Source organism: Calidris pugnax, unplaced genomic scaffold (assembly GCF_001431845.1).
Source record: "Calidris pugnax isolate Ruff unplaced genomic scaffold, ASM143184v1 scaffold111, whole genome shotgun sequence".
Taxonomy (NCBI): domain Eukaryota; kingdom Metazoa; phylum Chordata; class Aves; order Charadriiformes; family Scolopacidae; genus Calidris; species Calidris pugnax.
The window spans coordinates 4050375-4061748 of NW_015090872.1; positions in this window are offsets into that span (position 1 = coordinate 4050375).

The window sequence follows — 11374 nt, forward strand, 5'->3', positions numbered from 1 at the left end:
GCGTTGTGTCTGTCCAGAACTACTCAAGCACAGTGTTGGTGAAGTTACATTTGGGGTGCTGTGGCCATAGTTAAGCTTTATTGATTTAAGGCAAGGAAAGATGGAAATGTCTTCTGTGACTTTTGAGATACTTAAAACTGACTCCTTTAGCAGTGCAAGGTTCTATTGCCCTGATAAATGTGTACCCTGTAACCCATAGGTATAGAGCTCGTGTGTAAATGATGGTGATAACTTTTCTGTGTTCTTTGCAAACATAATTTACAATGTTAAGGAAGTTCTTTGAGTTCTTTACAAAATTTGCTGGTAAATTCTAGATCTTAATTTTATTTTGAGAGAAAAGTAGAAATGTCTTACGTTTCTTGGATCACTGTTTTATAGTCTTTGCACCAGTTAAGCACCCACATAGGAGTTGGATTTGCTCTGTTACTTATTTTTTGCTATGGAGAAATTCTTGTCCTCACTCAGTTTCTGTGCTAATCTTCTTGGAAGAATTATGTTGCTATATATATATATATTGTCCCCTCTTCTTTCCTTCTTTGCTCCCCTTTTACACATCTAAAGAGGTGGCGTGGAGAGTTTAAGCATAGCAGGTTGTATGATTCTCTTTTCATCAAATATAATTAACAGTAGGGTTTATTTTTAAATATGAAATGCAGCATAAATTACTGCATTTAAATATTAAATGCAGCAGAAATTTAACCATTGTTAAAGATCAATAGTAATATATAGGTTTGGCATAGACAGTAAGTTCTTAAACTTTGTACTTGAGAGGGGGAAAAAAAAATCCAAATTGTGCCTTGCCAAAATTATTCAGAATCCTGAAATATCAAGACTGAGTTACTAATGATAAATTTTGGTAGTATCTATTTGTGTACATTACTTAGCAATGTACTGTTCAGGCATTTTTGTTCGCATCAGTGTCATTTTAACTGAATTAATTGGTCTTATTCTATGAAGAAACTTGTAAAGATAATTACTTCCTGCCAAAAGGAAAACGGCAATACATAGTTATCTATATTTGTCTGTTAGCTGGCTAATTCCTATTGATACTTGTAAAAGCCATCATATCTTGTAGGCCATACAGTGGTTCTTATTTTCCAAAGAATTTGTGCACAATTTAAACAAAAATGTATAGGTGATATATAAACTCTGATATTTACTCATTGCAAATATTCACATCTGTATTTGGGAGACTTCATGCTATTTGAATCAGGCCTCCAATTTTTTTAACTCTACAAGGAGAGCTAAATAGTGCAAGTAGTACTAAATATTTGGGGTTTTTTAAATAGCTGAAGTTGCCTTCACCTCTCGACAAATATGATGTGGCTGATGTTATGTATGAGAAAGCATATAGGAGAGCAATCCACAAGGATGTTTGCGTGTATGCCTACTATCCAGTTTCAGGAAACTTCATTATAGCATTATGTTGTCTGTAACATGTTGTGTAATTTTGAGAAGGAACAGAAGACAGTGTCAGCTTTTGATTCTCTATGAAAAATGTAACTTGTGACTTAGCTAAAGAAATTACAGGTGCTACACATCTGTTAAGTCATGTTTTATTATAGGATTGAGGAGAACTTGAGGCAGTTCATTCAGCAGCTTGTAAGCTGGATTCCCTCCACGTGTCTATATTGGTAGCCTGTGGCAGATAAGAGAGGCAGAGCTATCCAGATTGGGAGACTGAAAGTAACAACCGTAAAGAATTCCTCTATGCTTATTGGATTGCTAGAATTGTAGCTTCCTCACTAGATCAAAAAACGTTCAAGAAGTGCAGTGATTACTGCACTAAAGTTGAGATACGTAGATTCCAGTGGCATGGGTCTGCCGCGTTGTGTGCGGGCAGCAGTTGTCACACTCCCTGACGAGAGATTTTTCTGTCCGTATGTCCGAGCTCAGGCAGCAGCTGCAAGAAATGAACTCCTGAATACACATTTCAATAGTGCTGCAAATGGCCAGCTTAAACCAGCAGCTCGATACATGGGAGGGCTGGTGCATTCCTGATGCTCGCTGTGCGGAGCAGACCGGCTGGCCACTCCACTCCCAAACATTTCACAGGTGTTAAAATGGCAATATATATCCTACAGAAATCCCTCGTTTGGGCCATTTGCTTCTCACTGTTTTCCCCTTCCATCTTCAGTTGAAAGTGTACATTGCTGTTAAAAAACCAACAGTGACAGTGTATGATGTGAAGTTTAGATATTTTAGCATCAGTTACTTTATGGTGGCCACATCTGTATTTTATATAGGTGTTTGCTCTGCATGTTGCTTTGAAGAAACCATCTAACTTTAGAAATACTATAAGCATGACTTTGTTTGCTGGGTTTTATTTTTCCTTCTGATTTTGACAGACACGCAGCTGGAAATAGACTCCTTCAGAGATACAAGTGGCCACAGTTAGTTGTGGGCATGTCTACCTGGATAGTCCCCTTTTAACCATCGGTATCTACTGGTGTGTACGCCGAGAATCCTCCAGTGACTGTTTTGCCAGCTGCTGCCACCAATCCTACCTGCTTCTCAGTACAGTCAGGGTCTCTGTACCACCTCTGACGTTACAGTCGCTGGCTAGCTGATCAGTCAGCCTTGCTGGCTGCCGTGCACCATTACTGTAAGTTGGGTGTTCTTTCATCGACCTTGTCAAATATAACCAATCTCATCAGTTTGCTTACCTAATGTATATTGTGTTTATGCTTTTCCAGAGCAGGGGCCACTGAAAGTTCCTCGTACCAGGGAGACATCCACATGGCACTATCAGTCCCACCCTTGCCACAGTGCAGACAGTGAGGAGCTCCTGTCCTCCTTCAGGGTGATGGGAGAAGCCATGCAGCCACAAGGACGGTGAAGGTAACGCTTGCTTTTTGGTGGTATGCTGGCAGACAGAAGACTTTGCTGCTCTTTGCTCTGGAGAGTGTTTCAGCTCTTCAGGCAGGATGTAGAAACCCACAGTCACACCAAGCCCTCCTTCCTTGATCTTTGTGGATTATCACTTAGTCCACTGACCTGTGTTTGAGGGTGTATTTGCTTATTTTCTGGTGTTAAAAAAGAGACACTCAGTCTGTTGGTTAGCAAGTGCTACAAAAACTTGCAAAATACTTGTGAAAGCAAATTTACCATCCAGAGGTCTAAGATTTCCCAAAGGGAAATTTATCTGTGCATGTTTTTATTCTGTTTGGTAACTGCTGCGGAATGTACTAGTGATAAATAGAAAGCGTAAGTGAGAAGTAGGAGAGGATGACGAGCCAGAGTTTTCAGAAGAACTGTTTTCCTTCCTCAGACTGCCACACGGAGTCTATAACCACTTCTGTCACTGTTTTTGTGCTTTCCTTAGATGTCGCACATCTTTAGTTTAGTATGCCTGTTGGTCACTTTTACAAAAAAAAAAAAAGTAGCTAAAGCAGATCTGGTGAAGAGTTGAGTTAAGCTTAGTCTGCTTTTTGTACATCTGTTTTGTTCACTACAGTAATCCTCTTCCTGTTTCCCTCCCTTTGTGATGCTGTAAAGGGCTGCAGGAACACCCTCTTTCTTCTACAGCTTTTGTTGTGTCATAATGAGCACATGCCTTTCCTGTAGAGACTAGAGATGTTTTCAGTAGAATATGAAGGCTCAATAATAGGACAATATAGGACACACAAGCAAATTTCTGCTTCTTCAGCCTCTGTTTCCAGCCCTTGACTCTGCTGCCAGTCAGATGTCTACATTAAACTTCTACAAGAAAAAAAAAATCAGGCCTCCAAATTTGAATTTAAAATAATTTCCACAAAGGCAGATTATGTGGAAAACAGCAGTCTACATATGAAGGATCAGGAAATGTTTTGTGAGGCTTGTTGTATTGTATATATACCCTCCACCCCGCTGTAGACCTTTTCTTACTCTTTTTAAAGGTGCTACTAAATATGTTGGAGTTTGGCATGGATCCTCAACAAGCCTTAGCTGCAGTCTGGCTTTGCTTGAACACTTCCAAGAGAGTTACAATCTTAGTTTAATGCTTGAAGAATAAACGGTTAGGCCAGGAGTTTGCAGTTGTAGTGCAGACAGTAGCGGAAATAACTGAGGACCATGTAACCAGCAGTTCTCAGCATTACCTGTACATAGCAGAGAAGTGGGGGTGTTTTACTGTACTTGTCTGCTGTTCTCGGGCATGTTGGTGAATGAGTATTTTGCTTGCTTAGCACATCACCTGAAATAAAATACATTGGCTATGAGGTGGCGTGGAAACTCATTCCTGTTGTGATAATCTTTTTACATTCATTGCCCATTAATCATCGGCTGAATTAATCAGCAACCGATTTGGTCTGCGTATGAATACCTATGTAACAGCTTTGTAATTGTAATGGTTCCACAGGACACATTTTAATTTTCCTTCAGCCTTTTGTATGCTCCTGAGTAGCGCTCAATTAGTAAGCCCTATGACTTCAGCTTAGGGCAGAATGTAATTGATCAAAATCTTAGGCGTTGGAGAGTAACACAAAAAAACCCCAAGGTGTTTTGCCTGACAGGCAAGTGCTATTGAATCGTAGAATCCTACAATGTTTTGGGTTTTGAAGGGACCTTAAAGACCATCTAGTTCCTCCCTTTAGGGACTGGAAGGTCATCCTGGGGCCTTCTCCTCTCCAGTATTGTTGACATGGCTGCAGTTTCCCCAAAGACAGGGCCTGCCTTTTTGGAGGAAAGTGTCACCTGACTCACCTCAGATGCAAGGGAAAGGCTGTGATTGGGTTTTTGTTGGGGTTGGGTTTTTTGTCCTCACTTTTAGAGGAAACTTCCAGTATTTTTTTATTGTTTCCTTTGTGCTTGTGGAGGGCAAAGAGTGGGCCTACTTGTCTGCTGTGAAGATCTGTAAAAGAAGAAAGTTGGTTTACTTCCTTTTTTAACTTACTATATGGTAGTGCTCTTCCTGGAAGAACTCTCTCTTGCAACTAGCCCCTGACCTAAAGCCCGGTGCTACTGAGGCCATCAGGATGTGTCCCTGGAGAGGATGCCTCAGTTCCTATTACTGCAGAGTGAGTTGTGCTCGACTCCTGGGCCATCAGTAGCTGTTGTTACTGAGCATTGTCATCTTACGCAGAAGGCAGGTGTGGTCTATTGCTTGAAGATGGTATTTCATGAGCTGTTGTAGAAGATTGGAGAGCCATAGGTCACTGGAGCCAGTGGACACGACTGTCTGCTCATAGCCTGTTATCACTAGAGGGAGCTGGTGGAAATCTTGGGGCTTTTTGTCTTCCAAGTACTTACAGAAAGTCCTGTGGGTGGGATCTGACCCCTGAGGAGGTGGCTGTGCAGTGGAATACTACTCTGGAATGAACATGTGTACTTCTGCAGCATTCACTTCCACATCGAGGTGCACTGGTGATAGCAGTCATTATAGTTCTAAGGAATATAAAACTCCTAGTTCAGGAACTTAGTCGTTTTCCACCCTCCAAACCAAACTGCAGTTCATTAGAATGTCACAACATATCTGAGTTAGAAGGACCTTATGAGAGGAGAAGCCATGGTAAAGCTGTGTATGTAGTACAGGCACCACATCGTGGGCAGGTATTTTGTATGTCTGCACAGAGTGGAGTCTCAGTTGTACTGTCCCAGTACATTTCCTTAAAAAAAGACTAAGAATTCATTAAAATATAATCAGTTAAATGTTGTTTTCTTCTGCTTTTCTCCATTAAATGTTGCTCAGATTAAAAGGGATCTTCTGCAGTCTGATTTATTCTTTAACTGTAGCTTTCAATTGTTCTTTTTTTCAATTAACATTCTGCTTTTAAAAATGTGTGCTTCATCTGTATAGCATTTTTGAGGTCTCAATATGCACAGTGGAGGAACATGACCATAAAATAGTTGACTAGAAGATGGACAGCTGGTTTAGGGACCATCTGGTAGCAAAAGTTCAGTGCACTGCGTGCATATTGATAAATGAATTTCAGAGTTCTCGTTTAAATGATGATAGTAAAGGTGGAGGGAGGGTGGGAGTGCAGTTTAGGAAGTCTCTTTTTCAAGAGTCTTGTGGTTGTGTCTGATTTGCTGTTCTGTTTGTGATGTATGTGACCCAGTTTCTACTGATGCCGAGAGATTTGCAAGCGGATACAGCATGCTGCAATATCAGTCTTGACAACATGAAAGACGTGTTAATTTAAACACTAAATTTTACGTTTTACTGCTATGGAATCAATACATAGACTGTTCCGAGCCAAGCAGTCATTGTGGGATCATTCAACATGAATACTTTTTAAAGTTTTTAACTGGCATAAACTTACTAATGGCTAACTCCAGAGACAAGACTTAATGAACAGTGCATGAACCATGTGTTCATGAAACAAAATGGGCAATGAAATTTGTTGCTTTTCTTTTTTATTTCATTTTTCTTTAGCCTACAGACCTAAAATATATGGTATGATAGAGGAAATCTTTGTTTTGCTAGATTAGAGGTAAGTAGAAAACTACTCAGAGGATCACTGTATGGGAAACACAAAGATGTTTAATGATTGACTTCTGTACCACAGGAGACAAAGACACAATCATGATATTGTTTTGTTCCATGTTCTCCCACCATTTACCACAATTTTAGGGATAGGCTAGAAATACAGAATGCAAACCTGTGTGTAAATACTACGGTCCAAGGGAAACAAGCTTTTGTTGGTCATTTTGCATGGCCAAGGTTTCTGCCACACAGGCTGTGGCAGAAATAGAATTTGTCTTATGTCCTACTTTTATCATAATAACACTGTTGCAAGCAGTAATGAATGCAGGCTACATCATGGTTTTTATGTCACCAGAAAACAGTTTTTTGAAGTGGTTTATTTGATTGTGGAATGACCTTACAGCAGTGTTGCCAGTCTAGGGTCAATAATAGTTGTTCTTAAGTAAGGTTTATGGGCTTTTCTTTAGAGAGAAGAATTTCTGTACACTCATTTAGTGGCAGCTCTGCCCTGACTGTAAGCTTTTGAATCTCCAAGCTGGTTGGTTAAGTGTCAAAACTACTTTTGTTGCATCATTGCTGACTCCTCCTTAGGTCAGCACTATTATTAATACATTAAATCTTCTCTATATGTGTCAATGTTGTATATGTTGTTGCATAAAAGTGTGATCGCTCACTTCAAGCTGACTTCTTCTATGGTTCTGATCAGTTTCTGTCTCAAAGTATTGGCAGACATAGCAAGTGAAACTATGCATGTGTGTTACAGCTGTGTGAGAAGTGGTTGATTTCATGTTTGGTGACCTGTCTCGTGGCAACAGATGGTTGCTGCTCCTCAGAAGTAGCTCATTATTCCATCCGAAGGCCTGCCATGTAATTAATAAAAGTAATGTGGAAACTTTCTTCTGGCTGTGGCCACGAGACCATAGACACCAAGGACTTCAAGGGAGTAGTTTCCTCTTGTGACTGTCCAGGTGGAGTTTGCTGGTTGATGTGCCCTGGTGAGGTGATGTGCCTGAGGACTATTGTAGCTACGTCGTAGTGGTTTTGTGGACGGTGCCACAAACATGATCACTGAGCAATGTTTCAACACTTGGACATTGAGAAATGGATGGTAGCATGGACAGGTGTTGGTCCATTTGACTGAAGGGAAGTCATGGGTGTTCCTAAGGTGACTGGAAGCTCTGTCTGAGCAGCTGGCCAAGAGGCGTCCCTTCGTTCGGCTGACAGGTGACTGCACATTCATCACATACTCCCAGCAGTTGTCTGAGCTATTATTTGCCTCTATGAGCAGTCCCCTGCTAAACGGTGAGAGAAGAACAAATGAGAACAGCTTAGAAGGGAACACAAGTGTGAGTTCATACCCTGCGTCGATACACACACATTGTGTTGCCCAGACTTTCCAAACGCAGCTGTGCAGCCCATCCTATTATTTCCCAGGCCGTGTCTCATCTACAGATGTCACGCCGTTACCACACCCTGCCAGTGATGCCACAAGAGGTACTTCCCTCCCATTAACCTTTTGCTGGTGGTGGGTGGGACCGGGAGTTTTGCAAGAAAAATTAAAATGAGAAACTCTCTGGTAGAAGTCGTAGTGTGTGGTGTCTAAATGGCAATGATATTAGTAAAGCCCCCTTGATTCACATCTGAGCCAATTTCATAATGTAAAAAAATTTTATTTACTTCAAGGCTTTTTCTTTGTTTGTTTTCTTTAGATTGTTTTCAAGGTAATTGGAGGACATTTGTCATGTGACTGTTTCAGCTGTGTCTCTTGATCACTATTGTGTCTTTTGGCAGACCATGTCTAGAGGTGGTCGTAAAGCAGTAGGACTGACTTTTTGGAATGGTAGAAGAAACTATGGGGAAGAAAGACGTGATGCTTTTCGGTAAAGCCTCATCTATCTTTCTGTCTTTCTGGCCTCTTTACTTTAAAACAGGAGATTGCCACCAGTGTTTACTGAGCAAAGATAAGCAGAAATATTTATTTTAAATATTTTATCCGTTGTCTGGTTATAAGGAATGAGAACTTCTTTAGGTGCTAAAATAGTAAAAAAAAAAAAAGCAATGTTCAGTTTAGGTAGGATTAGCAAGACTAACACTGGGGATTTGGGATAGCAGAGTTATAAAAATCTCATTTCCATGAAGGGAATAGCAGCCAGGCTGTCTGACCTTCTGACTGTGTGCCAGAGAGCTAAGGAAAGAGGGTTCTGTGTCATCCTCAGAGCACAGGACTCTTACAGCACACATGTGCAACAAGGTCAAATACGGTAGCATGTCCAGTCAGGGAAACTGAGCCTTTTCTGCATCACCCTGCTCTTGACAGCATGGGGACTCTGACACGATGGGTCTGGGTCTGCATTTATTTGGCAGCTATCCTTCCCTCCCAACCCCATTCATTTCCCAGAATCACAGAATCATCACAGTTGGAAGGGACCTCTGAGATCATCGAGCCCAACCAAAAAAATACCAACAACCAAACACCACCAACACACAAAACACCCCACCACATCACATCCACCCACAGACCAATAATCTTGGGCACTAGAGCATGCCCTGAAGAGCCATGTCTACACATTTCTTAAATACCTCCCTGGGCAGGCTGTTCCAGTGCCTGACCACTCTCTCAGTAAAGTAATTCTTCCTAATATCTAATCTAAACCTCCCTTGCCACAACTTTAGAGGATATGGGTGTTTCCAGGATTACTGTGGGCATTAAAATGTATTGGTGGAGTCCAAAGATCTCTTTTGTACGGCACTTTTCTTTGCTGTTGCAATCAGTTTCTTCTGTTGATTATGATGAATCACTTTGGGAATCTGGCTTGGGGTGGAGGTGCTAGTTTTGGTGGTAGTTGAAGTCTTTCACCTTTGTAGGAGAAATGCCCACTTTTTTTTGCATCAGGAAACGCTAGTCTAACATCTTTATTTTGTGAAAGAAGCAGACTTCTGTCCTGCTGCAATAGAAGAGCCAAAGCAATAGTGACTACTGATGTGGGTTTTTTTGTTTTATAGAGGGGCTGCTGGATCCTTGGACCCCATGTGAAATTAGGCTTGGTATTAGTTACCTCACTAATTGGACAAGCACCTAACTTTAGCCACTCCTCTGGCATGAAAGGCCAATGACCTGCTCTATGTAGCACTGTTCTGCTGGCAACCTTTAACCTGCGGAACCGATGATGTGGGGATACAAGCCAGTTGCTGCAATTGTTTACAAACCAGCCCCCTTCTGCCAGGAGAGGATATGGAAGTCTTTCACAATGGTGCTACCTGCTGGACCTTTGAGTGTGCTATCAAAACTGCTTCACTGATTGTCTTGTCCTTCCTGTACCACGCTGCAGTAAGTGCTTCTCAGCCACAGCTGAGGACTAGACCTGCAGTCTAAAGTTAGGCTTTAGCCTAAAAATAGACTTTTATTGTCATTAATAACACTGGGTAATTGATTGCCTTATAATACGTCCTTTGTCCAGGACAGGCATCAGAGCTACAGGAATAGTCCTGTGAGAGAGAAGAAGTGAAGTTTCCCATAGGCTGTAGGGAAGCACCTGTAAGTAAGCAATTCTCTTACCCCTTTAAGTGCAAACTCTGCAGTTCTTGTATAAAAGACTCAAAACTCCATTCTGGTTTTGGTATACTAGAGCACACTCTGCCATCTCATGGTGCTGCAGTATGTCCCGTGTTCCAGTTTGGATCCTGCTGTTCCTCAGGTTGATGAGAAGCTCATATTTGGTTACTTTCATCATTTCAAACTCCACATGCCCATGATGTGTTCCACTGCTTGCTTTGCCAAGCAGTAAAATTCAGATTTATGAAGCAGTCAAGGTTTTTGTATCCTATATGGCTATATGGGAGAACAATCTGAACTACTGTTGTGTTCTTTGGGGTGGATATTTGGTAGTAACTGCAGGCTGCGATGCCCATGCAATGCCCTGCATGCTTGATGATGTACAGAATTGATTTTATATACAGTTCTTGATTATGTGAGATTTTATTTCAAATCAAGTGTTTAGAAAACAATTATACAGGTTATAAAGAGAACAGATTTTAAATCCACTTCCCAGTGGCGATATGTATGGTGTCATGGTTGGTGGTGGTGGAGCAGTGTGTTATGTGGTGTTTTGTGGGGGGAGTGGTTTGGTGTTTTTAGCATAACACAATGAAGGGAGTTTTCAGTTGAGCAGCCGTCTTCTTCTGCAGAGGAAACTTGCAGGATGATGTTTATGCTTGATTTAGTCATCAGAGGTGAAGTGCACAATAATGGTAAGCCTGTGTTTCTACAATTGGAGGATATTTCTCATAATGAAGGAAGTCTCCAAGGTCAAGAGCTACAATACCCGGAGAAGTTACATCACAAAGCCACATCTGCACAGGACTGCTCTCTTTCCACCCCCATCCCCACCCCCCTTTCTTTTTGATATATCTCAGCTCCAGTGTTGCTCACATCACTTGCAAAAATACCATGGATTTGATTTGGACTTCTGTTTACAGTGTTATTTAGCTGATAAAAAAAAATGAAATACACGCCCCCCCAAAGAAAAAAAAAAACAAAACCAAATAAGTACTTTTCCCTCTAAATAACTGGAGAAGTCTCACTGCAGTCTTCTAATATCCTGTACATTCCCAAACTCGGTTTGTCTAGATGCTGTTTTTACAATGGGAATTACATTGTGTTATGATGATGGCAGCAGCAGCACCTCCCAAAACTAGTCTGGGCCTGTGCATTTCTTAGTTGTGTGACAGTAGTGGGCATGGCAGCTTGTGCCTCTCTGTTGAGCTGTATCTATGTGAAGAAGGAAGATTTTTGGCTATTTTAGCAAAATTTGCATGAAGGAAAAGAGAGAAGGCTAGATCTCAATTTTTCCAGGTCACTTTGTATCTGCATTTACTATTCAAATTAATCTTACTGGTACATGTTACACAGTTTAGAAACCCTTGATATAATACATTTCTCTCTGCAATATTTCTTTTTTTTGTGTGTTT